At 39.0% G+C, this 24,437-nt stretch overlaps 1 pseudogene; it reads left to right on the top strand.

Moving 5' to 3' along the window:
* Positions 1 to 1,746: 1,746 nt before the first annotated feature.
* On the top strand, positions 1,747 to 2,393 carry LOC147457711 (uncharacterized; annotated as a pseudogene).
* The last annotated feature ends 22,044 nt before the right edge of the window (positions 2,394 to 24,437 follow it).

Raw genomic sequence — 24,437 nt, 5'->3', positions numbered from 1 at the left:
ACCATATGTGTGGGGAGGATGCGAAGGTGAAGAGGAGCTTGAATGAAATGAAGACGATGCAGGATGCCATGCACGATGTTAAGAACTATCACGTCGTAAGCTGTAGCCCTTCCGATAGTCGAGGAGATCTACCATTCCATCTATTCTTGGAGGACAACATCTACATATGCTGCTTTTGGATTGACAAAGGATAACAGTAGCAGTACGGTTGTTAAGGACCTGGGCCACCATTGCATTGTTGTTATGGAGGAGATCTGCATCTTATACTACCGCTTTTGAGTCGACGAAGGAGCAGAAAACAACGAACATGGTTGGTTCTTTGTAGATGGGAGGTTGAGAGCATGCACGGAGAAATGAGATCACATAAGAATAGAACGGTTTAATTAATTCCCCCTCCCACAACCCATAGCATATAAGTAGTGTTTTCTTGCACTTCAAGGTGGAAGCTCGAAAGCCCACAACCCAATGTCGCTTGCGCACCAGCAGAGCCCAAAAGAATTGTGAAAGGATCTACATTAATTAGAGCTAGCAAGTGTAGGTGCATAGCCCTCTAGTCCGCAATTCAAAGGCTGCACCTCAGCTCCCTACGCCCTTCAACTCTGGACTCGCTTTGGTAGCATAATGCAGCTTCTATTGCAATGTGCGGTGCTGCTCCGGGTGAGAGCGCCAGGATGGCAACTATAGAGGGCCCCCTTGGCACCCCCTTGTCCTGATCCTTTGGACCTTTATTTTGAGTTGTTTTGCTACAATTGCATTGTTCTGCTATTCATTTGTGCTAGCATGAGATCGGACTCAATGGCATAGTCCATAGGTGATTATGTCCTTACAAAAATGCTATCACATATTTTTTCGTTCGGCAATTATGAGATTGCAATACTGCCCCCATCTTCTCTAGATTTTTTTTGAGTTGTTTTGCTAAAATTTTGCATGTTATGATGGGAAGGTCTACCTCTTTTCATTTGAACTGGTTCCATTGCCTAAGTGTAGGAGCCTTCCCACTAGTTGCGATTGTGGGTTCGCCCATTGTCACGGGTCCCTCGTGGTCAAAAGCCTGCCATCCCTTGCTTGGTATGGGTTTGTATCAACCAATTTGCAACAATACAAACTTCTCATTACTCCACCAAGCCAACACAATTTGCAAGAATTGATTGACTATGAGGAAGTTGTCTATGACTTGCGGCCCTATATGGACTTAGATTTTGACCTCAATTTTCAAGATCCATCACCAATGTTTTTATTTACTGTGAATTTGAAGACACACATGTTGCTCCCCCTTATTGGCCAAAGGAAGTCATGCAATTGAAGCAAGCAATGCACCTACTCTATCTATACAGGCTCCAATTCCAAAGTGGATGACCCCCCAACAAGCAACCAACCAAAAAAGAAACCTTCTTAAGAATGCACCTGCTTTGCCTACACAAGCTCCTATTTCAAAGTGGATGCTCCCCAACAATCCACCAACCAAAGGAGAAGCCTTCTACAGGGTGTTTCCATTGGGACAATCAAAATACATTTCTTGTTGAGTAAAAAATACAGTACAATGATATGAGATTTCATGGAGGGATAGGTGAGGATTCAAAGACTATTAAGGAATGGTGGGAAGACATCATTGACTTGTGTGCTCAACGTCGGTTCCATGTTGATTGGAAGAATGCATACAAGAAGTGGCATTGCATGTATTGAAGCTACAAGGACATAAATGACTGGGAGAGTAATCCTCCACCAAGAAAGAGTAGCTATTGGGCCATGTCACCAAGAGAGAGGATGCTTGAGAAAAGAATCTCACATAACAACTTTGAAGCCGAGTCGTTCAAGATAATGGAAAGATACATGGGCTAGGATCCACTATTAGACCCCCCCAACTTTAGTCATCGATACTTCAAATGGTATATCAATTCCTTTTCTTGTTACCTATAATTCTTTTCTTGCAAAAGGAGGTTCTTCAAAACAGATTCTTGCTGTTAACTCCAATGTGTGGCCTCTAGAAGACAAGTTGCTCCAACTACACCTACTAATGCGGTTACATCTCCTCGCCCATCACTCTCTATTGATACATCCGAGGAGAACTCTACATGTGATAGGATCCCTACAAATAATGTAATACCCAATAAATTTTGAAGGAGAGCACACATGCTCGATGTAGGGCTGCAAGAAGCTACAAGCAACATGAGCAAGGTCATGGAGGAGTCAGAACATGGAAGAAGGGTATGATACCATGAGTCGTTGCAAGTGGAAGTGGAAAATCTATTCATCAATGCTATGGATGACATCTACAGTGCACTATCCAAGATAGAGGACAAAATTTAGTTATGATGAGCATGTTAGGAAAGCAATGCTCAAGAATAAAAGGACCCATATTTATGATTTCATTAAGTTTTTTTTATTGTAAGTGATTCCCCTGATTGGGTGAAGCTATTCTCATTTATTTGTGAGTCATTCAATTTGATTCTTGTGTTTGAAGGATGTGTTTCAATTTTGTGCTCCTTGAACGTAAACGTAATGATGTAATAGTTCATTCCTTCAGAACCATTGCCCTATAATCCTCATTTCAAGATTTAGAAGCTTGAGAAGGCCTAACCAATATGAAGCTGCGTTTTCTTTGCACTGGGAAAACTATTTTGCACAAATTGTCTTTGAAAATAAACATGTTTAGGTCCTCATCACCAAAATTAATTGCCTTGGATTATGAGCCCTCAAAATGTAGAAAAAAGCCCATAAATCATCACCTTTGCATGCATCCAGATTGGAATTGTAGCCATCGATGAAGCACATAGTAAGAGTCTGGGGACTAGCGCATCCACATCCCTACCCAACCATGCCATATATAGGCCCTTGTCTTGCTAAATATAGGCCCCTTGTATCGTATGTGCGTCTTGGCCCTTGGCTTGGTCCGTCTCACCCTAGGCCTGATATTACTCCCCCCTTGGAGAAGCATTTTTGTCCTCAAAAGCAAAAATGGTGACATCTTTGTAAGAACACTAAAGTTTTCCACAATGGCATCCTGTGAACTCACAGATCCAACTGTTAATTTGACAGATACAAAATTCAGTAGGAGGTTCAATGAAATCAAGGAGAAACATTGTTGTCCATGTGCAATCATTGGTGTAACCAGTTTATATCCAAACTAATGTTTAGCCTCTATTTATAGCTCACATGAGTATTTTAAATGAGGTACACCAACTAAGAGGGTCTAAATGAATCTCGAGGGGGTCACTATATCTAAAACCTACATATCACGTGCTTTCAAGGACTTTTTATAAAACACCTTAGCTATGAATTTTTCACAAATAAAAGGAACCCTTTTCCTATTCAATCTATTTTTTTTTCAAGATTATTTTTGACACACTCTTTTATGTAAATCTGTGAGAAAATATAGAATAAAATAATCCTTACTGTTGAAGCCACGTGATAGGCATTTTTTTAACTATAGTGAGCCCCCAAGAAATGAATATCTAGTTTTTAGACTTCTTGAAGGTGCTAGAACACGTAAGAATACCTCTTGTCAACTGTCCAGGAAAGTGAACCGACACAACTTATCATCAAAGATTAAGCCCTTAGTGCTATCATTTTCTCATCAATAAACAATTTCTCATCAATAAACAACCCCAACAAACAGGTGATCAAGGTTGAGAGTCTGACCTAAACATGAAGAGGATAAACCAAGTCACAACATGCTTTGCATCATGGTAAGCAAAATCCAACTAGAGGGATAACCTTTCCAATCGGAGTACTTAAAAAAAAAAAAAGAGAGTTACCTACACCGTAGGTGGAGGTAGCCCAACCCTTTAAGTGAGTTCTCCCTAATGGGTTATGGTGGTTTAGCTAGAGAGCCATTCAAGGATAATTACATAGATTAACACACTAATAAGAGTAGCACAAAATTGTGTGTGTGTGTGTGTGTGTGTGTGTGTGTGTGTGAGAGAGAGAGAGAGAGAGAGAGAGAGAGAGAGAGAGAGAGAGAGAGAGAGAGAGAGAGAGAGAGAGAGAGAGAGAGAGAGAGAGAGAGAGAGAGAGCGAGCTAGAGCTAATACAAGTAGACTTGATTGATACTAGGTACATAGAGTGTGTACAAGGCTTTTCTTAAGTAGAGCCAAAGAGGTATCCACACACACATGGGTGACTTTCCCATTTTAGGTTGGCCACTTAAGTTGAGGAAAATAAAAGGGAAGCATGGAACTTAATTAAGACCTTATAGATTTATTTAGTCAGAGACTTGGGACCAAAGAAATAATCTATGGATCTGCTTTAAGCAATATGGTCCTCATTGCAGTTGTCTTTGTTAATGCTCATTTTCTCTTGAATTCTATGTGCATGGTTATTGTTAAAAGTATGTGTGCATGATGCTTGCAAATCAACCCGCTTTTGTCAAAATTCTCATGTAAATAACTCTTGCTTAATTGAAAAATCTCTAAATCATTATGTAGTTTTTGTTGTGGTTGCATGGAAATGCATGAGTAGCTAGATTCTCAGACATTGATATCAAGGATAAAGTTTCTCGTTTCTTGCCTAAGAAGGTCCTTGAGCAATCTATGAAAGGTTGGAGTTGCTCATTGCAATAGGGTAGGTGGAACTAGGATTTATTATCTTGGTTGGCATTCCTACTTCCAAGGTACAAGGGACACCATCGAGAACTATGGTCTTGTCCACATCATATTCACATGGTTTTGGCGTACATGGATGACACATACTATTGCTTACATGGAGAGGAGTTTCACACACATGAGGAGGACAATAATGCCCCAACAATCCTCTCCTTGTGGGTATTGTTGCACAAAACATAAAATATATTGCACTCACACAAACTCCCTCCCCTCAAACACAAATCTGCCTATGCTAGACACAAAGGTTGTAGACACACAAAATATTAGGGTGTAGGCACACACACACAAGCCTCCCTTGGCACAAAAGGGTAAGCATACAAGTCTCCCAAAGATAAAGGGTAGACACACAAAATCTTCCCTAACACAGATGAGGGTGGCACACAATTGAGCACACACATATTCACAGTGTTACTGTTTGTCTTGGAGGATTTTCTTTCGTGCACAAATTTGTAGAAATTGTTGTACTTTGTTGTTGTTGTCCTTTCCGTATCTTGATGTTGTTGTTGTAGTAGCCAATATGTTGTTGTTTGTTGTTGTTAATGTTCTTGACGATTTTTGTTGTTCATTTAATGATGTTCTTGGCTTATTCACAAGTAGTGCATCACAAGTGATAGATGCTTGTGTAGGCATAAAATATATGTCATGGGTGCACATATCCATAGCCCATGAGGAAGGTCTTACCGATTTTATGCCGGCAGTGTCATCCTCTCACAAGGACGGACATACATGTGGTAGCATGGATGTAAACATTTTCTTGTGGTTGCATGAGGCCAAATCATAGCACAAATTTTTCATACATAACTCTTTCTTTTAGTGCATGTAAAGTGTTTATTAGTGCTTACAAATAGAACCATTTGCTTTGTGATACCGCCCTTGAAGAAACTTGCTATGAAGTGACTTCTATTCCTACTGTGAATGGCCTAGCTGCAACTGAGTTTACAAGCCATTGAAGATGAAAATTTGCTTTAAGGTCGCAAGGGATGCCAAGCATAATTGGCATGTGTGGGAATGGACTCCTGGGGTTTGAGAATGGGCTGTGTGGGAATGGCCTCCTCCTTAGACAAGCTTGTTTTCAAAATAAGGAGAAAGAAAAACGATTCTTTGAGTGACGACAACCGGCAAAACAAAGGCAGCATGGGGCCGTGTGCTCACAGTGGCACTCAAGTTGATAGAGGACATAGCAGGACCATAGCTAATGCTCATAACGGGAGTAAGATCACGGGCTACACAAGATCAGGTAGGCAAGGTTTGCAATGTGGGCCTCAATTATAATAGCCAAAGAGTGCATAGAGTGAAATGAGGCTAGAATGGTTACTAATCAAGCATAAATTATATTACAAATACTCATGTAATGATAGTGCTAATCTACATAAAATTGCAAGAAAGCGGATGCACAACCTAGCTCCTTATTAGCTATAATCATCTCATGAGGGTAGTGGCCCATGGACGTGTCCTCAATTGGATAATTATGAGGTCGTTTAGAGTGTTTATTAGAGGTATGATTGATGATCGTCTTGACCAGAAGAGGTACCAAAACAATATAGCATAGGGAGAGTAATTAGGATCAATAAAGGTGATTAGGAAATGCAAATCACACTGGTGTAGCTCTGATACCACTTGATAGGTTATGTTGGTTTAGCTAGAGATCCATTCATGACTAATTACATAAATTATCACACTAATAAGAGTAGCACAAAATTGAGAGAGAGAGAGAGAGAGAGAGAGAGAGAGAGAGAGAGAGAGAGAGAGAGAGAGAGAGAGAGAGAGAGAGAGAGAGAGAGAGAGAGAGAGAGCTACTACAAGGTAGACTTGATTAATACTAGGTACATAGAGCGTGTACAAGGATGCTGTTAAGTAGAGCCAAATAGGTATCCACACACACATGGGTGACATATCAGATGCTTATCTTCCACATAGGATAGATGACTAGGCTTGTCCACATCATATTCACATGGTTTTGGCTTTCATGGTTGACACATAGGATTTCTTACATGGAGAGGATTTTCACACACACATGAGGGGGGCAACAATGCCCGCACCCAACACTCCCAGCCAAATAAGGTTGGCCAAACCACATGGGAAATGCCCCTAAGGCCTAGAACATGCCTTCCAACAGTCCAGGGGTGTTGGAACCACCACCTTTGAAATCATAGGCTATGACTCTTCCAACTTTCAATTGGATTTCTTTTTCCTAATGTACGCTCTTTAACATATTCTCTAGCATGAGATGAATACTTGTAAACTGTCGATCCATCTCTGATGACGAGTAGTACTGAGTTGTGTTTCCCAACCATTTACCGATAGTGCTTTAGAAATGACTGGTAAACTTGGGTCACAATTACTAACAACATTCCTGAGTAATCAACAATGTTATGAACAACCAACTTGGTTAATTTTAGAGATTGAATATGGAATTGAATAAACTTTACAAGGTTTTGTCAACTTATCTACAAGCACCCAAACCGAGCCATGACCTCTTACAATGATTTGTAGACCCACAATAGATCTCATAGAGATACTGAACGTAGAGTGCAGAATGCTTCATAATCTATCAATTTCATGAATTTGCATGCTGCTCCAAATTTGTCTTTGTTGAACACTAGGACCCATAAGGTGTGCATGCATTTAGAAAAAACCAATCCGAACCTGCACTTTCATGACAATAATTGCTAATGCTTATGGTGGATGTATGCTTAGAGTCCACATGGAAGAGAAGGGAATAATATGTGTAAATAGCACATAAAAAGAAATTAAATACTTCCCACTACAATCACTCACTCAAAGCCTTGTTAAAGTGTTTGAATGTGAAACATAAATCCCTTCTAGGTACAGGCAATGCAAAATTTTTAGCAACAATACATAATCTTGCTATATGTGTAAACAACCATCCATTCGTGAATGTTGTTCAGTTTATAACCTTCACAAGTTTTACTACGGATTCAACAATTTTTGGCCACTGAAATTGTTTGTGATACGACATGCTCAAAATGGTCTCATGCATGGATCTGACCAGCACTTAGGGACTCTATTGCAACACATAATTAAGTAAACAAGCACTATTGTCAGTCCAAGAGACTCATAGTCTCCACATGTGGAATATGTCTCATATAATGATGTCAAGAAAAATGACATCTATCAAGTACTAGATGTACATTCGTGTGGAGGTACCTATAAACAATCAACACCATGAGTGAGAGGGAGCCTCATAAACCTTGCCTCACACTGGCTAAACTGAACTCCATGAGTACCTAGACCATGTTACATACCTTGTGACTATCAAAATGTGTTAAACAAAACCTACCATGTAGGCCTATAACTGCATGGTGTAGAAATGTATCTAGTACACTATTGTCCCAAAATTTGTTGTTCCTACATCACCTTGTCACGTGTTTGAAGAGAAAAATGGATGAAAGCCTTCTAGCATATGCATCCCAGATCTTATGCTAACTAGGAGATGTAAAATAACTGACACTTACACAGAGTCAAGCACACTTTTCAAACTTGAAAGAAACATTACCCAAAGTCCAGCCTCAAAAGGCCCAATACGTCATTGACCCGTTAAACACTAAATGAGAGACGATAAAAAATAAACCAATATTTTGCTGATAACCCTAAGTTTTGCCTTCAAAATCCAAACCCCTTGATTAGGTTCAGCAAAATCAAACCCCTTGGTTAAATTTTGCATAGAAGTTGCTTAAACTATTAGTTAACTATGACAAGCAGAGACTATCGTGTCACCAATAGTGAATATAAGCAACTTGATAAGTTGAACTTATCTACTACCCCTTAGTAGATTGAAAAGTAATTTCCACAAAAGTACAAGTGCGAAGAGATTAATCCGTGATCCTCAACACCTATGGAGTGATGTCTCATTAGCTGGGTCATACCCTTGCAAATGCCACTCCTATAGACACAATCTGTGATATAAACTAAACAATAAATCCCATGCATGCACCATATGAATATAACCAATCATATACAATGCCCGCTGTTATAATCATAGGCACTAAACATAAGCAAATATACCAGCCTTAATTGTTATTGAGTAAAAGATTAACCCCCACAATGACATCAATAAGAGTATCATCGAGAAAAAAGCATCGAAAACAAATAAGGTCTTATCTTATCCTAAAAACTATGCGAGTCAAGTCCATATGGACATCACAGTGAGTGGAATCCATCGTGACGGTGAGGAGGATAAGGATGTCCTTAACAAAGTAGATGGTGTTATAGCACAAGTATAAACAATGATAGGGTGGAATTTATTACACCTTACTAGCATGCCATGCATGCAAATGAAAAGATAATGTGATAAGATCTTGGATTCAACAACGGTCCCAACAATTTGAGCCGATACTATACATGCCGTGCACAATCGATACTGGCATGGATACATCACAATTTGACATTGCCAAAAGTAAAATGTGAGCGTATATCCTCTTATTGCCAATGCCGCAAACCTGTTTTCCATTTCTCTTGATCCGAAGTCAATGAGGAGTACCTTGGCATGGGTAGAACCCGTGCTTCTCATGGTGATCCTCAAAGCACCTTGCTTTGAAAAACAAAAGATCTCGTCCAAAGTAAACAAGAAAGCAGAAAAAAACAAGAAGAACTTAGAATTGCCTAGCCTGGTTGTCCCTCTGAGACCAGTTGCTCAAATTGTCTAACTTGGTCACCCCTCTAAAGCCAGTTGTCTTTGCTTGAATTTGGCTCATAGCCATGTATATTGAGAAATGGAGAGCTATCAAGGAGCTATCATACAAACCATGCATGCCATCTTGGCTTGGTTCATACCAATCTTCAACAAAAAAGCATTAAGACCTGTGGCAAAGTTCCCCCAAGTTTGTATGGTGATAGCATATTCCAAACTTTGGAAGTTTCTATGCAATATGCATAAAATTGAAGCTTTGCTTCGCATACATACATAAAATAGATAAGATAGGATGGAACCTTTGTGCTTATAGCCAACGGGCTCTTGTTGCCATAATAGATATCATGGCAAATGAGATCGACCTTGTTGATCATGTATTGATAATTGACCTTGTTGAATTATACGTCGTATTGAGAACCATAAAAGTACCTTAGATTGCCCAATGTTGAAAGCAGATAGCTCAGGAAACTTAACTATCAAAATTCATCTAACTTTCAATTTAAAGTTGTAAATTTAAATTTAACTTGCTTACCGACTTGCTTGAATCACTGCCCTTGACAAGCCATGCTTGTATCAAAATTTGATAGCAACATTTCTTGCACAAGCCTTGCTTGAAATACACAAGAAATCATGCTCTTGTTGAGTGATTGTCTGAAATGTGTCACTTATGGTGATTTTCACAAGCCTTGCTTGCACCTAGATGACTTGGATTGCATAAGTATGGAAAGACGCCCATAGCATTTCACATATTCATTGCATGCCATAGCCACTGAGTATGTTCTTGAAGAAAGTGACAAACAAAATCAAAGTAAATTGCGTGTAACCTCATTAAGTACTTATATTGCCTTGTGGGCCGCATGGCCTATGTGTTTGAGAATTTCAAGCTCCACATTTCTTGTAGTCATTAACTTATGTGCCTTCCTAGACCAAGAAGGAGAACTACCTTGAGCCATCAAGGAGCCATCCTTCTTTGGTTGCACATCCTTTTCTATTGTGGCTACACATTTTGGCTATAGACAAAGTGTGCCCTTGGTGCATGGCTTTGCAATCAGCCCTCTGAGCCTTACTCTCCATGTACGATCATGTTTGATCGGCTTAACGAGCTCAAAGTACTGCTTGTAGTGACATGTCTATGCTATAGACATAGTGGAATAACCTCGGGGGGTTCACCGTTCAATACCCCCCTATATAACATGCATTCATTAGCTATTAAAAAAACCCCTCTTTTAACATGTCAGAATGAATAAAATGACCGCTTATTTTAGGAAAATTTTCCAAAATTGAATATAAAAACCCCTCATTTTAATGTATCTCTGTTAAATTGTTTAAACTTTTTGCATTTTAAAACCCCTCCTATTGACCTCACGTTATACATTAACACAACTACATAGTGCAACCACCGAGGGAAAACTTTCCATGAAAGCTGAATGTATTTGTCCATAGTAGCCTTGCACCGTAATTGATCCCTTCTATCTTTGTGTTCATTTATCATTTTGCATCCCAACTGTCGCTTCTATCTTCATTGTAGCTCACCCTTTCACCCTTGAAAAGATAGCAACCAGACTCTAGAATGCACTATGAATGTAGCTTGGTTGGTTGATCCTTTGTGATGTACTCCCAAATAGAGGGCTCACAAAAACTTGGAGATTGAGAAAACTCACAAACCCACATTGCTTTCCCTTGGAAGTTGTGCAGAGGGGAGTTGCTAAGAATATCCACTTTCCCATAACATTGTTGACTTGTGGGTCAACAGCACGACATAACTCTATTTCTATACCAAAGTCTTATTTCTTGAGAGTTATGAAATGCTACGGATTATGGTTAAATTGTAATGACTAGTTAGCCTAGTTGCAGAAGCCGAGGTGCAATGGCGCTTCTAGATTGTACATACACAGCCATTTGTCCCGTTAAACTCTATTTTAGGTTTAACCTATGGTAGCCTTAGTATATAAGGTACCTAGGCCATTTTGTAAAGAGAAATTTTATCATAATCAACTTTTGAAGCTTCTGTCAACTGTGTGTGTGTGTGTGTGTGTGTGTGTGTGTGTGTGTGTGTGTGTGTGTGTGTGTGTGAGAGAGAGAGAGAGAGAGAGAGAGAGAGAGAGAGAGAGAGAGAGAGAGAGAGAGAGAGAGAGAGAGAGAGAGAGAGAGAGAGAGAGAGAGAGAGAGCATGAGCTTCTTCCTGAAGCAACTCCCCACTTGTTCATCACATTCGAGATCCGACTACACCATCGTGCTAGGCTCGGAGAGGTAGGCGACAACACCAAGCATTCCTCACAGAACGGAGTGAACACGCTTGCACATCTACAAGCTATTTGTGGCCGTAAGTATATCAAACAATGTTTGTTTTCTACTTGCAAGCTATGCATAATTACTCATAGATTTCATTTTTGGGCACTTCCAAAATCCGGCTCTATCTTCAAATGCTTTTTTTGCTGATGGGTTTAGAGTGAAGGTTTTTAGTGTAGAGGATTTGGGATAGGTGTATCCTAGTGGGATGGTGTTCCTTAAGTTTCATACGATTCTGGTATGATTTAGAGAGTTTCCTTCCATTTGTGTGTATGTGGGTTGGGTGGTGTAGTTGAACAATGAGATTTTGGGTTCTAGTTTAGTTAGCCCTCTAGAGTGTTGTATGCATGGGATCGTCTCATCCTGACAAGCTAAAGAGATTGCCTTCGTGCACCTATCGTGTCATCAGTGTCCTTGATTGACATTATGTTGATCTAGCTAGTGCTGCATGCACTTTATGGGTTGTGTGATTTTCTCCCACAACCTTGGCGCCATTGTCGGGGACAGAAGGACTTGAGTAGGTAATCCTATTAACACTTGTGTGATAGTTGCTTGCTTTAGTTTCGGCTAAAGAAAGTATTTTTCTCAATTGGATCCAGAAGAGGTTATTCCAAGATCAAGTGGATAGCTAGGAAGTGTGTGTCTTGTCGAGGCCTCGTCTACAACTAGGTAGATTTACTTAGGATTTATAGTATTAGTTGTAGATTAGAGTAGTTGATGGTGATCAAATTCTTTGTGAGCTGATAAAAGCGTTTGCTAGTCCATGTGTGGCATTGAAGCATTTTTCTACTCATAAATAAAAAACCACAGATTGTTTGTAGGAATAGCTTTAGGTAAGTGATCTGATTATGATCTAGAGCTATTCATCACTAATTTATTTGTTGAAGTGCTTGTTTCCATTTAGAATCTTTGAAAAGTTTGCTTTTGAGGGAAAAAAGTAATAAACAGCTTTCTGTTGATATTTTTTCATGACTGGTTGGCGCCGTGCAGATACGAGAGCATTTGCAAGGGTTCTGTGAAGAAAAACTGCAATTATGTAAACTTGGACATCATAAGCGTATGATGTCTCAAGAGGCATTTGGAAACCAAATTTGAAAAATCTGACTGCACCAGAGTGTTCAAAAGGGGGGTTTTCTCCTTAGTTCACATTGAGACTAGAGTTTTGACCAACTCTTGATACCCAAAAGACAAAAGATAGAGTGTAGAAAATGGGAAACAAAAAAACTTATGATTTTGAGCACATTTTTGCATGAAAATTGATAAAAGTGCTTGAAAACTAGTGCTAGAGACTTGTGGATGCTTGTGAATGAATTCTAACAAAAAATTCATCAGCAGACATCATACACATATGATGTCTGAAGGGTGATTCTGGCAGCAAAAATGAACTTTTGACATTATACCCATCTATTCTGCATGTTGTGTTGAGCACATACACCAAATTTCATATCATTCGGGCTTATAGATTGAAAATTGGGGGGATTTTACTCTTTCAGGATACTTCCTTGTCAAAAGTGACAATTTTGTGCAATTTTGATGTCCAAAATTTGTTGTGAGCACATATTCACGTTCTACACATCAAGGGGCACCTATGGTAGAAACGCAAATCCATTATGACCACACACATCATACGCGTATGATGTCTTAGAGGCCATATGTGAGGTCAAAAGTTACAACTAAGTGCACCCTGTGATCTAGAGCATTGAGGAAGCATATAGGCCAAATTTCATTGCATTTGAAGCATTTTTGGGATTGTAAAGGCCACAAGACGGATCTAGACAAGTGAGTGCTTGAATTGACCATATCTAGCACCAAAGTGGTCAAATTCAATTCTAAAAGTTGTTATGAGTTGCCAGTGTAGTGACGAACCTCTCGAGTGAGTTTCACATCATTCTGACTAGTTAGACATCATATGCGTATGATGTCTAAAGGACACTTTTAGGGACCAAAATTGACATTTGAGCATATCACTGTGTCTAGCACCACAAGACAATCTTATAGACCAAATTTGGGCCAATTTTTTGAGCACATAGACATCATACATGTATGATGTCTCAAGTCCAGATATGACAATCAAATTGCACTTTTCACCACACAGGGGGTTGGGAAATGATGTGTTAAGCCTGTTTGCAAAATTCCATCTCATTTGGACACATATTTTTGAGTTTAAGGAGATTTTTACAAATCCAAGAAGAAAAATGTCAAAAAGTAGTGATTTTGGCAATTTTGACATCCAAAATTTGATGTGATCACATATTCTTGTTGTGTGCATCAAGGAGTACCTGGGGTAGAAATATAAGTGAATTTTGAGCCAAAAAACATCATACGTGTATGATGTCTTAGGGGCCAGATATGGGTCAAATCAGACATTTGAGTGCAAAATTATATTTCATTTGGACACAAATTTTTGAATTTAAGGAGATTTTTACAAATCCAAGAAGAAAAAGGTCAAAAAGTAGTGATTTTGAGCAATTTTGACATCCAAAAATTGTTGTGATCACATATTCTTGTTGTGTACATTAAGGAGTACCTTGGGTAGAAATATAAGTGAATTTTGAGCCAAAAAACATCATACCTGTATGATGTCTTAGGGGCCAGATATGGGTCAAATCAGACATTTGAGTATACCTTAGTGTCCTAGAGCATAAAAAAAGTGTCTAGCCAAAATTTCATTATATTTGGAGCACATTTGGGCTAAAAAGTGCCAAAAGAGAGAAATTGGGCAAGGTTCATGCTTGTATTGACCATAACTTGCACAAAAGTGTTCAAATTGAATTTTGGAAGTTGTTAAGAGTTGCTTGAGTGATAAGGAGTCAGTGGGATAAACGTCACTTCATTTTGCCACAAAAGACATCATATGTGTATGATGTCTCAAGTGCCAAATTTGAGGTCAAAACTTACATCTGAGCTCAGAAAAGTGTTTGCCATCACAAAATAAGCCTAGAGACAAAGTTTCATTCAATTTGGATCACTTTTGGCTTAGCTAACCTCCCCGGGTAGTTGCTGGCAACCAAATAGAAAAAGGACTGATAGACCTGCCTAAAAGTGTCAGAATCACAAATTGAGAATTGGAGTGGTTAGAGTACATCAAGGAGAGTCTAGAGTTGAAGTTTGGAGAAATTCTAAGCCAATAGACATCATGCGCATATAAAGTCTTCAGGCACAGATTGACTATTTTGGCCATAACTTGAGCTCCTGATATCGGATTCAAAAACTTTTTTTTATTAAAATGAAGCTCCATAGTAGCTCTACAAGATTCAATGCAACCCATGAACAACAATTAATGACCGTTGTTGGTCAGAGTCCAAAAAACTTCCTTTAAGGCCTCAAAATTCATTCGTAAGTTAGGGGTGTCTAAAACTGACAATTTGAAAAAATTGTGAGAAAACGATTGCGATTTTGGACATAATTTCAACTTTTCCCTAACTAAAGCACATGAATACATTGGATAAGACTTCTTACATCAAGCTAGAGTTGTTAAGCCAAGAAATCATGCCTACTTTAGATTCAAACTCAGCTTATACAAGCTTCATGATCCCAAAGGTAGAAAAGCATTTGCCCACAATGGATCCTCCAAACTTGCAGTTGATAAAAACCAATTTTATTGAGAGAGTTTGGATAACTGATCATGAAAATGAAGGACTGTATAGATACATTGACGGTAGTGAGGTCAACCTTTAGAGGTGCTAAGAGCCATACCCAGAAGAGTTGACGGATTGCAAGCTCTTATATGTCTATACATACGGAGTCAATTGTCCAAAAAATCTATAGTTGTTGACAGGTATGGATGAAAATGATAGTTGTAGAAAGCACAAATCCATGGCTTGCAGTAGAAAGCACCAATCCATGGCTTGCATTCAAAAAAGGTGTATATTTGGTCAATGAAGGACCACTGATACCTCCACCAAACACAAGAATTCATACGAGAATTCCAAAAAGGGAGCCACCTAGATTCCCTTCTAGAGCGATAATGAGAGATGAATTGATCACAGAGATGATAGACATGCCTCCTCAAGTGACTCTTCCTAAGGAACCAATCTCCAAGAGAACGACCAATCCCTTTGAAGAAGAACCTAGCCATAGTAGAAGGCCTAAAACGAGAGAAGGATTGGGAGAGTCTATGGTTAGACTTGTAGACAATCAACGAGCTAGACCATCCCAGATTCAAAAATGGGTAAACGGGAAATACTCTGTAGATAAAGATCCGAGAGATTACGTAGCAGCTTCCAAAAGAGTAATTAGAGCAGAGGAAGTTTTGGATTTTGTGACACAGTTTGCGAGATTCAGACTGACTCTGGAAGATGACATGGCTACATGGTTTGACTAAATGGAAAGACGTGATTTTGAGACCCTAGATGAGCTATTTGAGGAATTCATCAAAGAATTCTTGTAGAAAGGCATAGCTCACAATACGATCTCACACATTCATAGATTCAAACAAAAAGAGAGTGAACTAGTATGCAAAGCGGCATTACGACTCAAGAGATACATCAAGTTTTGTCCAAGAGCTGAACTACCTACGCAAGCACAAGTGATGCTGATCTTTATCTAGGGAATGAGACATGCGGGTCTTCAGAAGGATTTGCACATGGTGAGGATTTTGACGCTAAACGAATTGATCAAGGAAGCTCTCTATCTGGTGGATAACTGTGAGGAACATAAAGAAATGAATTGTAAGAGTCAAGAGGACGACACATCCTCTCAACACAATGATTCACAGATGAGTGATTTCATTGAGAAACCAGTGGCACCTATAGATCACAAAAAGTTTATCGATGAAATGGTCAAGAGGTTAGCTCCTCTTGTAAGTTCTAATCCGAGAGAGCCTAAGTGGTGCGAAATTGAGAGAAAATGGACAAACCACATGAGGGAAGAGTGTTACTATAGCAAGGAATATGCTGGGAAGAGGTATGTACAACCTGTTCCAATAGCACCTACTCCACCTATCTTACGTTATAGGGAATGCGCCAGGTCCACTTCAAGTTTTAAGGCCACAAATTTTCTTAGGACAACAACCTCTACTGTCAGGTGCTAAAATGCATGTAGACATGAGATACACGTAGATGATGGAACCATCCTATAAACAAGCACTAGTATCAACTGCAATGTATTATAAGAACCAAAGCGAGTACTGCTCTTTAAAGCAACATAAGATGAGAAAAACACATGGAGTGGGGAGACCAGTATAACCTCCACCTCTTGCATTTCAACCTAAAGAAAGAAGGTATGAAATGGACAAAAGGACATTGCGGCTCATTGTGAATAGAGGCTTAGCTAGGTCAGAGACTATTTACAACCAAGAGGAAATGCAAGAAGAAGCTTCTCAATCAGATTGTCACAAAAGCCATGGCAACCACTTGGTCAAACAATGTCCTCAGATGGAGATCACACACGTAAATGCCTATTGTCTTGACAATGGTGTCATTCACTCGATCCCCGACTGTCCACAAAATCCAAATCGAGTCAAAAAGATCACAACGAATGTCTCACGAATGTTTAGCTATCAAGTAGCTCAGAAAATAAAAATGTTGTACCAATTGAAGTAGTTATGAGAGCGCAAGCTCAAAAGGAAATTGAGAATCCAAAGAGAGAGAAAATGGAAATTGACGCGAGTCCGGAGATGGGTGAACCAAAGACCGATGCACCTAGTCAAAAAAACAAGAGAAAAAAAAAACAGTTGGAAAGATAGGAAGGCTAGGATGAGAGCACATAGGGAATGAGAGCAAAAATCCCTTGCTGAAGAGCTCACCCAAGCTAAAGAGAAGATAAGACACCATGAGGAAAGGGTTGCACATTCTCTAACACAGACGTCTCAGCCTCCAAAAGAACCATCCACAAAGGAGAAACCGAGAAGCAGTTCAGGAGGATCAGTGCTGGTCGAGAAGGTTAATGAGCCATTATATGCCCTCCTAAAAGCCTATGAAACACGGCTCAAAAACAACCAAACCCAAGAACAGAAGGTGGATGAAATATCCATATGCAAAACTAGAAAAGAAAAGTCTTTAAATGTGCCAAAAAATGATTCAAACAGCGCAAGCTTTACTAGAACCACAAGTTGGAAAACCTAAGTGTGTGATCTTTGTCCCAGCTACACCATTATTCCCACCAAATCAAGAACAAATAGAGCAAGATTCTAGTCACGAGCACGGACCAAAGCTCAAGGACCCATCATTAGAGCCAAGGATAGTGTTGAATACCACGGATAACTCTTTCAAAGGATTTCACATAGCTATACATAACAATTGTAAAGAAATAGATGGTCTTGACAAATTGTGGAAACAAGTCAGAGAGGCCAATGAAGCCAGTGAGCTAAGCAGATGAGTAAACCAAACTGTTGTTGTGAGAGGAGTGTCTTTTCTACCAATAGAGGAATTTGAGAATGGATCTCATATGAATCTAGAAGTGCAATCGTATTGGGGAGATAAAGGATCTGTACAGTCTATGGATAGTCAGCCCCATTCGCTAAGAACACTACCGTCCTATATGAGAGAGAACGAGCCCAAGCTAGATGTTATTGCAGTCCCATCATAGAGATTGTCTTCCAACAAGGTCATCGATTCAAAAGGGTTGATAGACATTTTGTCGATACTAGTCACCTGTATGTAGCCACTCATCCATGATTGTTGGCATGCATCACTACTCTGAAGGTATTTGCAAATCCTTCCTCGGTGGGGGCACCAAATGAGAGGCGAAAGCACAAAACAGACCTGATGGCCTCTACACCAAGACTATGCACGATGGCCTCATCATGGGAGGTACATAATAGGGACACCACGTAGCTTGAAATGCGGCTAGGACGCATGGTAAGGGATCGACACATAGCGTAGAAGAATTTGAGAGAGAGAGAGAGAGAGAGAGAGAGAGAGAGAGAGAGAGAGAGAGAGAGAGAGAGAGAGAGAGAGAGAGCGAGAGGAGAGATCTTTAGAGCTTCATTAATATAGGCTTCATAAACACCATACACAACAAAGATGTGAGAGAAGGAGAGAGAGTGAGAGAAAGAGATCATTAGAGCTTCATCAATATAGGCTTCATAGACACCATACAAACATTTGCAAGGAGAATTGCACATAATCAACATATCACAAACTCATGTGTGTATGGTAACTCAAACCTCTTGGCCATTAAGAAACCAATGAATGACCATAGCTAATACTATGCCATAGTAGAACTATGTGTGCGTAGAGGTTCATACATAAGGATGTACATATGAGAGCGTAAGTGCTAGAGCTTGATTGTGTGTGTGTTTGTTTACAAAAGAGAAGGACTCCTTTTATAGGCCAAGAGAGTGATTAGGGAAGAGATTATGAGCAAGAGGAGTTATTAATAAGTAACCTCAGCTAGAGGCATTCCCCTAATGAGAGAGCTCCATGTGCCTTGGTTATTGACCAATATCCCCCTAATTGCCTTCATCATGGCCAGCTTTGTCTCCATGCCACCTTCCATAGCTTGAGTCCACAAGCTTCCTTATTTGAGAGAATCTTGATAAAATAAGAGATAATCCAGCAATAATGGAGAGATACCTATAAGAAATTAAGTGTGTGTATTTCGATAACCATGACTTCTTCTTGCGTGGACAGATATGCTCCACCATTTTGGCCACATCTCCCAAACCGTAGCTAATTATAAAAGAAAGGGACAAAAAGATCAGCTCAATGCCTACAACTTTGCTGTTGAAAACTTCTTCAGATTAGGAATGAAAAAAAAATCCCCACAAAAATATGTCTGTCTTTTCCCTTCCAAAAGTCTTCCAGGTGGTCCTCCATGTGCAAGCCTTGTGTCCACAAGTGAAGTATGCTTGAATTTGATAATATTTTGTTGACTCCAACTCCATAATTCATAAGATTTTTCTCCCTTTCACTATTGACTCTTATTCTTCACTTTTAGTGAGGGTCAGGTAGAATCAACATCCAATGATTTTTTTTTTGTTTTCATAGGGTTTGTTCATACCTCTCCTTATTTCCAAGATCCAACTGTGTCAAAACCATAGCTATGCAGAAAATATATACCTAGATTTTTTGTGATTTTCATGCATCAGGTCCTTCCTCCTCCATGAAGTCTTGAAGCCTTCCCATCAACAAGTACATACCAAGAGAGAGGTGGACCAATTTTTTTAAAAGTGGTCCTCAATAGGATGGACGATCATGGCTTGATGTACCACTGGACATTATTAATGGCAACTGGGTTTGAAAATGTGGCACCTTGCACAGCGAAGCATCATTGGAGAAGAAGGAAAGGCAAGAATCTCTTTTTGCAAGTCATGCTCATCTCCATTGATGGCACGATCATCCTACAAAGCAGAGAATGTCTCCCACATGCACATGAATATTGAGATTAGAGAAGTCACTAATGCAATCAATAGTAGAGCATTTCACGAATCCATGATTTGATGAAAATGCAACAAAAATGGTTTACTTGAAGAAGAGCTCATTTCTTATGTGCAGTTTATGTAATAGTAAATTCTCTAATATCGTTTTCTCTCCATTGTTCTTGACATACTTACACATAAACTCTAATGCCCGCATAAAATTTTATGGGCAAGTCTCTCTCTATATCTCTCTCACATACACACACACACACACCCTCTTGTCTGCATGAGCTTGCAATATCATGAAGTGGAATTTTGTTTTGACCTCTCTCTCTCTCTCTCTCTCTCACACACACACACACACACACACACACACACATACACACACACACACACACACACACACACACAGACTTGATCACAACATCTGACCACGATAGCTATCTCTAGTTACATTAACTCAACCTACTGGTATTACTACCCAAACTTTGTATGTATCTAATACTTGACCCAACACACACTCACTCATACACTTCTAGCAATTGACTAAGCCTTTGACACTATTGCTACATGATTACAAGTAGCCTACTCTTAGCATAAGGTTGCTAAACTTTGACCCTGTTCTATGCTAAAAACCTTTTTGAGAAAAAGTTGATATACTTGGTAGGACCCTGTGCTTATGACTGGTTGTTGGATGATACACTTGGCAATCTATGGCTCTTAAACTTTGTATTACAACTTTTGGTTCTTACCTTGGAACTTTGATTCCAAAAAAAGGGATGCTTTTTGTCCCTACTGGTTGCTGAAGGCAAAGCGGAAATATATTTTGCTACTGACATATGCTGGCATTATTAACTACTACGTTAGGACTTCTGAACTGCATGCTCACTGATGACTTGAGCACAAAATAGGATATTTTTCTCTAACTTATATTCTCACACTAGTGGTGTGCTTGTTTACTTTGATTTACCTACAACCTGTTGTTGATTACTGGTTGGCTTTTTGGTCTTGGATATTTGGCTTAGATGTGATCTTTTTTGGTAAACCATATTCATACATAAAGTATTCTACTACATCTGGCTCTTAGGGGTACTGCCATAAATTATATGTAAACTTTATACCTACATACATACTCTATTTTTTGACGCTTTACTAAAAATTGGCATAAATTTTGACCAACACTGATTTGGTTTTTGGTGCTTTACTACCTAAATGTGTTATGGTATGGGGGAGATTGTTTTGACCTCCAGCCTGTTGCTTGTTAGATCTGGTTTTGTTAACCATATTCATACATACATATTCCACTAGTTCTCGGTGATGATGCTGCCATAAAATATATGTAAACCTTATACATATTTTGGTTTTGATACTATACTAAGAATCAGTATAAATTTTGACCAACATATGGGTACTGATCTGGTTTTTTGGTGCTTTACTACGTGACTATGTTATGGTATTGTGATATTGGGGAGACTGTTTGCTTTGACTTACAAAAAATCTAACCTTCAGCTTGTTGCTTGGTTGTTTGTCTTAGATCTGGTTCTTTTTTAACCATATTCATATATACATATTCCACTACATCTGGTTCTTGGTGGTGGTGCTGTCATAAAATATATGTAAACCTTATATATACATACATATTTTGCCTTTTTAGGCTTTACTACCTGAGATTTGGCATAACCTATGATTCTGACCGACATATGGTTACTAATCAGGCTTTGATGCTTTTAATACCTGAACATATTATGAGGTTGTGATAAGAGGGAATCTGTTTGCTTTGATCTGCAAAAAAGCTGACCTTCAGCGTGTTGCTGAATACTGCATTAATATTTGGCTTCTAGTTCTTGGATGATTGGCTTAATTCTTGGATGACTAGCTTAATTCTGGTTCTTAGATAGAAGGCTATGCCTTGAAAGAATTCTAGTATGGCAATTTAGAAATTTGGTTCTTGAAAACTATCTGTCGAGCTTGCTAAAATAGCATTAACCTGACCCTAATCTTGATCTCTCTTTTCATTGTTACTAGGATGTAACACTACTAGAATGTTTGACTTGGATCCATAGAACATAATTGTAGTAACAATAGAAAGCATCACTAATAACTTTGAAGCTATAATTACATACTGAGGTTTTTTGATTATGGAATATTTTTTGATAGGTTGGTACTCTTTGATACTACAGAAGATTGTTCTGAAAGATATAGCATATGGTACTACTTTAGAATGCAATACTAAATGGAGATAAAGTAAGGTACTCGGATTTCTAAATAAAGGAATACTTGCAAAAGTATGTATACACTACTTTAAATTAGAAAATCCTTGCTTGGACACTATATTTAAGGACAGTAGCTCGTCTAATAATTTGTAAGTTGGACATGGATAACAACTAATTGGTTCTTTGAAGCCTGCCATACGTAGCCAAGTCTAACATATCTGTTGTCTTGACTATATGGATGCAGGTGAGAATTCTATCTTGGCTTAAAAAGGTTTAGCTTGTTGCAGTTCGACTTTGAAAACACTTGATGATTCAACTAGGATAGTTCTGATACCTTTGTATAAACTCATTTGGAATGATACCTCATTCTTATTATGCTGTATAGTTATGAATCAAAGACTGACTTGTTTCTGTACCAATATTTGCCTAGACATGTTTAGCTAGTTGTCTTTTGAACGTCTTGTTTCTTGGTGTGTATTTATCAAAATTAAAACAACTACACACACCCCTAAACACCAGGCCCTCCCAGGAAATTGGGTGGACCGCGACGTTGGCTTTGGATGTCTCTTGTCTATAGGCTTTGATTGAACTATTGTCTATAATTCCTTGAATGGTTGACAAGTGTTAGGTGGTCTCTCTTTGACTATAGACTGGATTCCTACTCACGACTATTGTAGTCTTCTAGCTCAGTCGGTGTTAAGTAGCAGGTTAATCCAATTCTACTCACCTATGCTTAAATAAACTTTATCTTGATGATTACAAGAACATGCTACATACTACACTTATGAGGACTTTTTGCAACAGGAGAAAAAGCATGGCACATATAATCTAAAGAATATCAATGACAACCATACTTTTTTTTTAAAGTGGCTAACAAAGCCTTAAAACTCCTACAGGAGTAATGTCTTCCTTGAAGACGATATCAGATGTTGTGTTAATACAAATAATTTTACCCTCTTTAGGGACACTCTGACTTGGCACTTCTCTGCTAATGACTTTTGTTAAACTCATCTTTTTGATGAGGCAGTAGGTCCATACACAATGGGCCTACTGCTGAAACCCATTTTGTATGGCACTTGGGATAGGGCGGGTACACACACACACACACACACACACACACACACACACACACACACACACACACACACACACACACACACACACACACACACACACACACACACACACACACACACACTTGGTCACATTATCTGACCATGATAGCTATTTCTAGTTACACTAACTCAACCTACTGGTATTGCTACCCAAACCTTGTATGTAGCTAATACTTGACCCAACACACACTTACTCATTCAGTTCTAGCAATTGACTAAGCCTTTGACACTATTGCTGCATGATTACCAGTAGCCTACTCTTAGCATAAGCTTGTCCACCTTGTGTATGAAATCACTGAATTGAGATTTGAATTTCTTATTACTAGCTTACTATGCTATCTTGGTTAGCATGGGTGAATGAGTCCCACTAAAAGCACCACTAAAAGCTTAACTCAGTGGGAGCAACCCCTTGTGGATTTAACCCTTAGAAAATAAATGGTTAACCCTCTTCCCATTTTGGCTCTTCTGGCATAAACCAATGTGGGGCTTCATTTGATGTTTGTTACCATAGATCCCCTCCCCCCTTTTTCACTCAAAAGGATTCACGATTGAAGCTTCCTGATGATGTTGGTGGCTTGGCACGGCATATAATTCATCCTATTCATGATAACCCCTCCTCTTTAGGGCTGTACACAATCTCGATGTGATTGCTTACAGTGGTGAACTTGCATGGTATGGCCATACCTATCATATTGTAGGCAGACGTGCTACTTTGCTACCTCTTACCTATCCACTACCCTTATATAAAGGTGAGGGGCTCTTCTCCCTTCACTTAGACTTGGTATTTTTCTCTGTTTTGCCTTTTAGCATACAGGTAAAGCAGTTATGATTTAGGTTTTGGGCATTAGGTTTTTGATATACTGTCCCTTGCAAAACAACTTGATATGGTCGACTTGGTTGTATTGGTTTAAAAAAAGGGGGAAAGAGAGAATAAGAAGACATTGGTATTGTGCTTGTTTTCCCCCTGGCACTTTGGAGATTATTTTGGGATTACTTTTGCTCATAGGTTCTATATTTCACTCGAAATCTCAATTTTTTAATCTCTTGCTCTGTATTTGGAAGATGGGATGATAATGACAGGTTTTTCTTGCCCTAGAATATTGACTCTAAAAAAGATATTTTTTGTCCCTGTTGGTTGATGAATGCAAAGGAAAAATTGAGATTACAAGAAAATGATTTGCTACTTTTTGTTTGGAAATATGGGTGTAACATAGGGTTTTGGATGTTTGGAAAACTTTCTTACCTTTGTTGTTGCTGGGGTGATTT

Source organism: Adiantum capillus-veneris, chromosome 5, assembly GCF_014529385.1.
Source record: "Adiantum capillus-veneris isolate H3 chromosome 5, ASM1452938v2, whole genome shotgun sequence".
NCBI lineage: Eukaryota > Viridiplantae > Streptophyta > Polypodiopsida > Polypodiales > Pteridaceae > Adiantum > Adiantum capillus-veneris.
The sequence above is the reverse complement of the archived record's forward strand: the minus strand, read 5'-3'. Positions and strand labels throughout refer to the sequence as shown.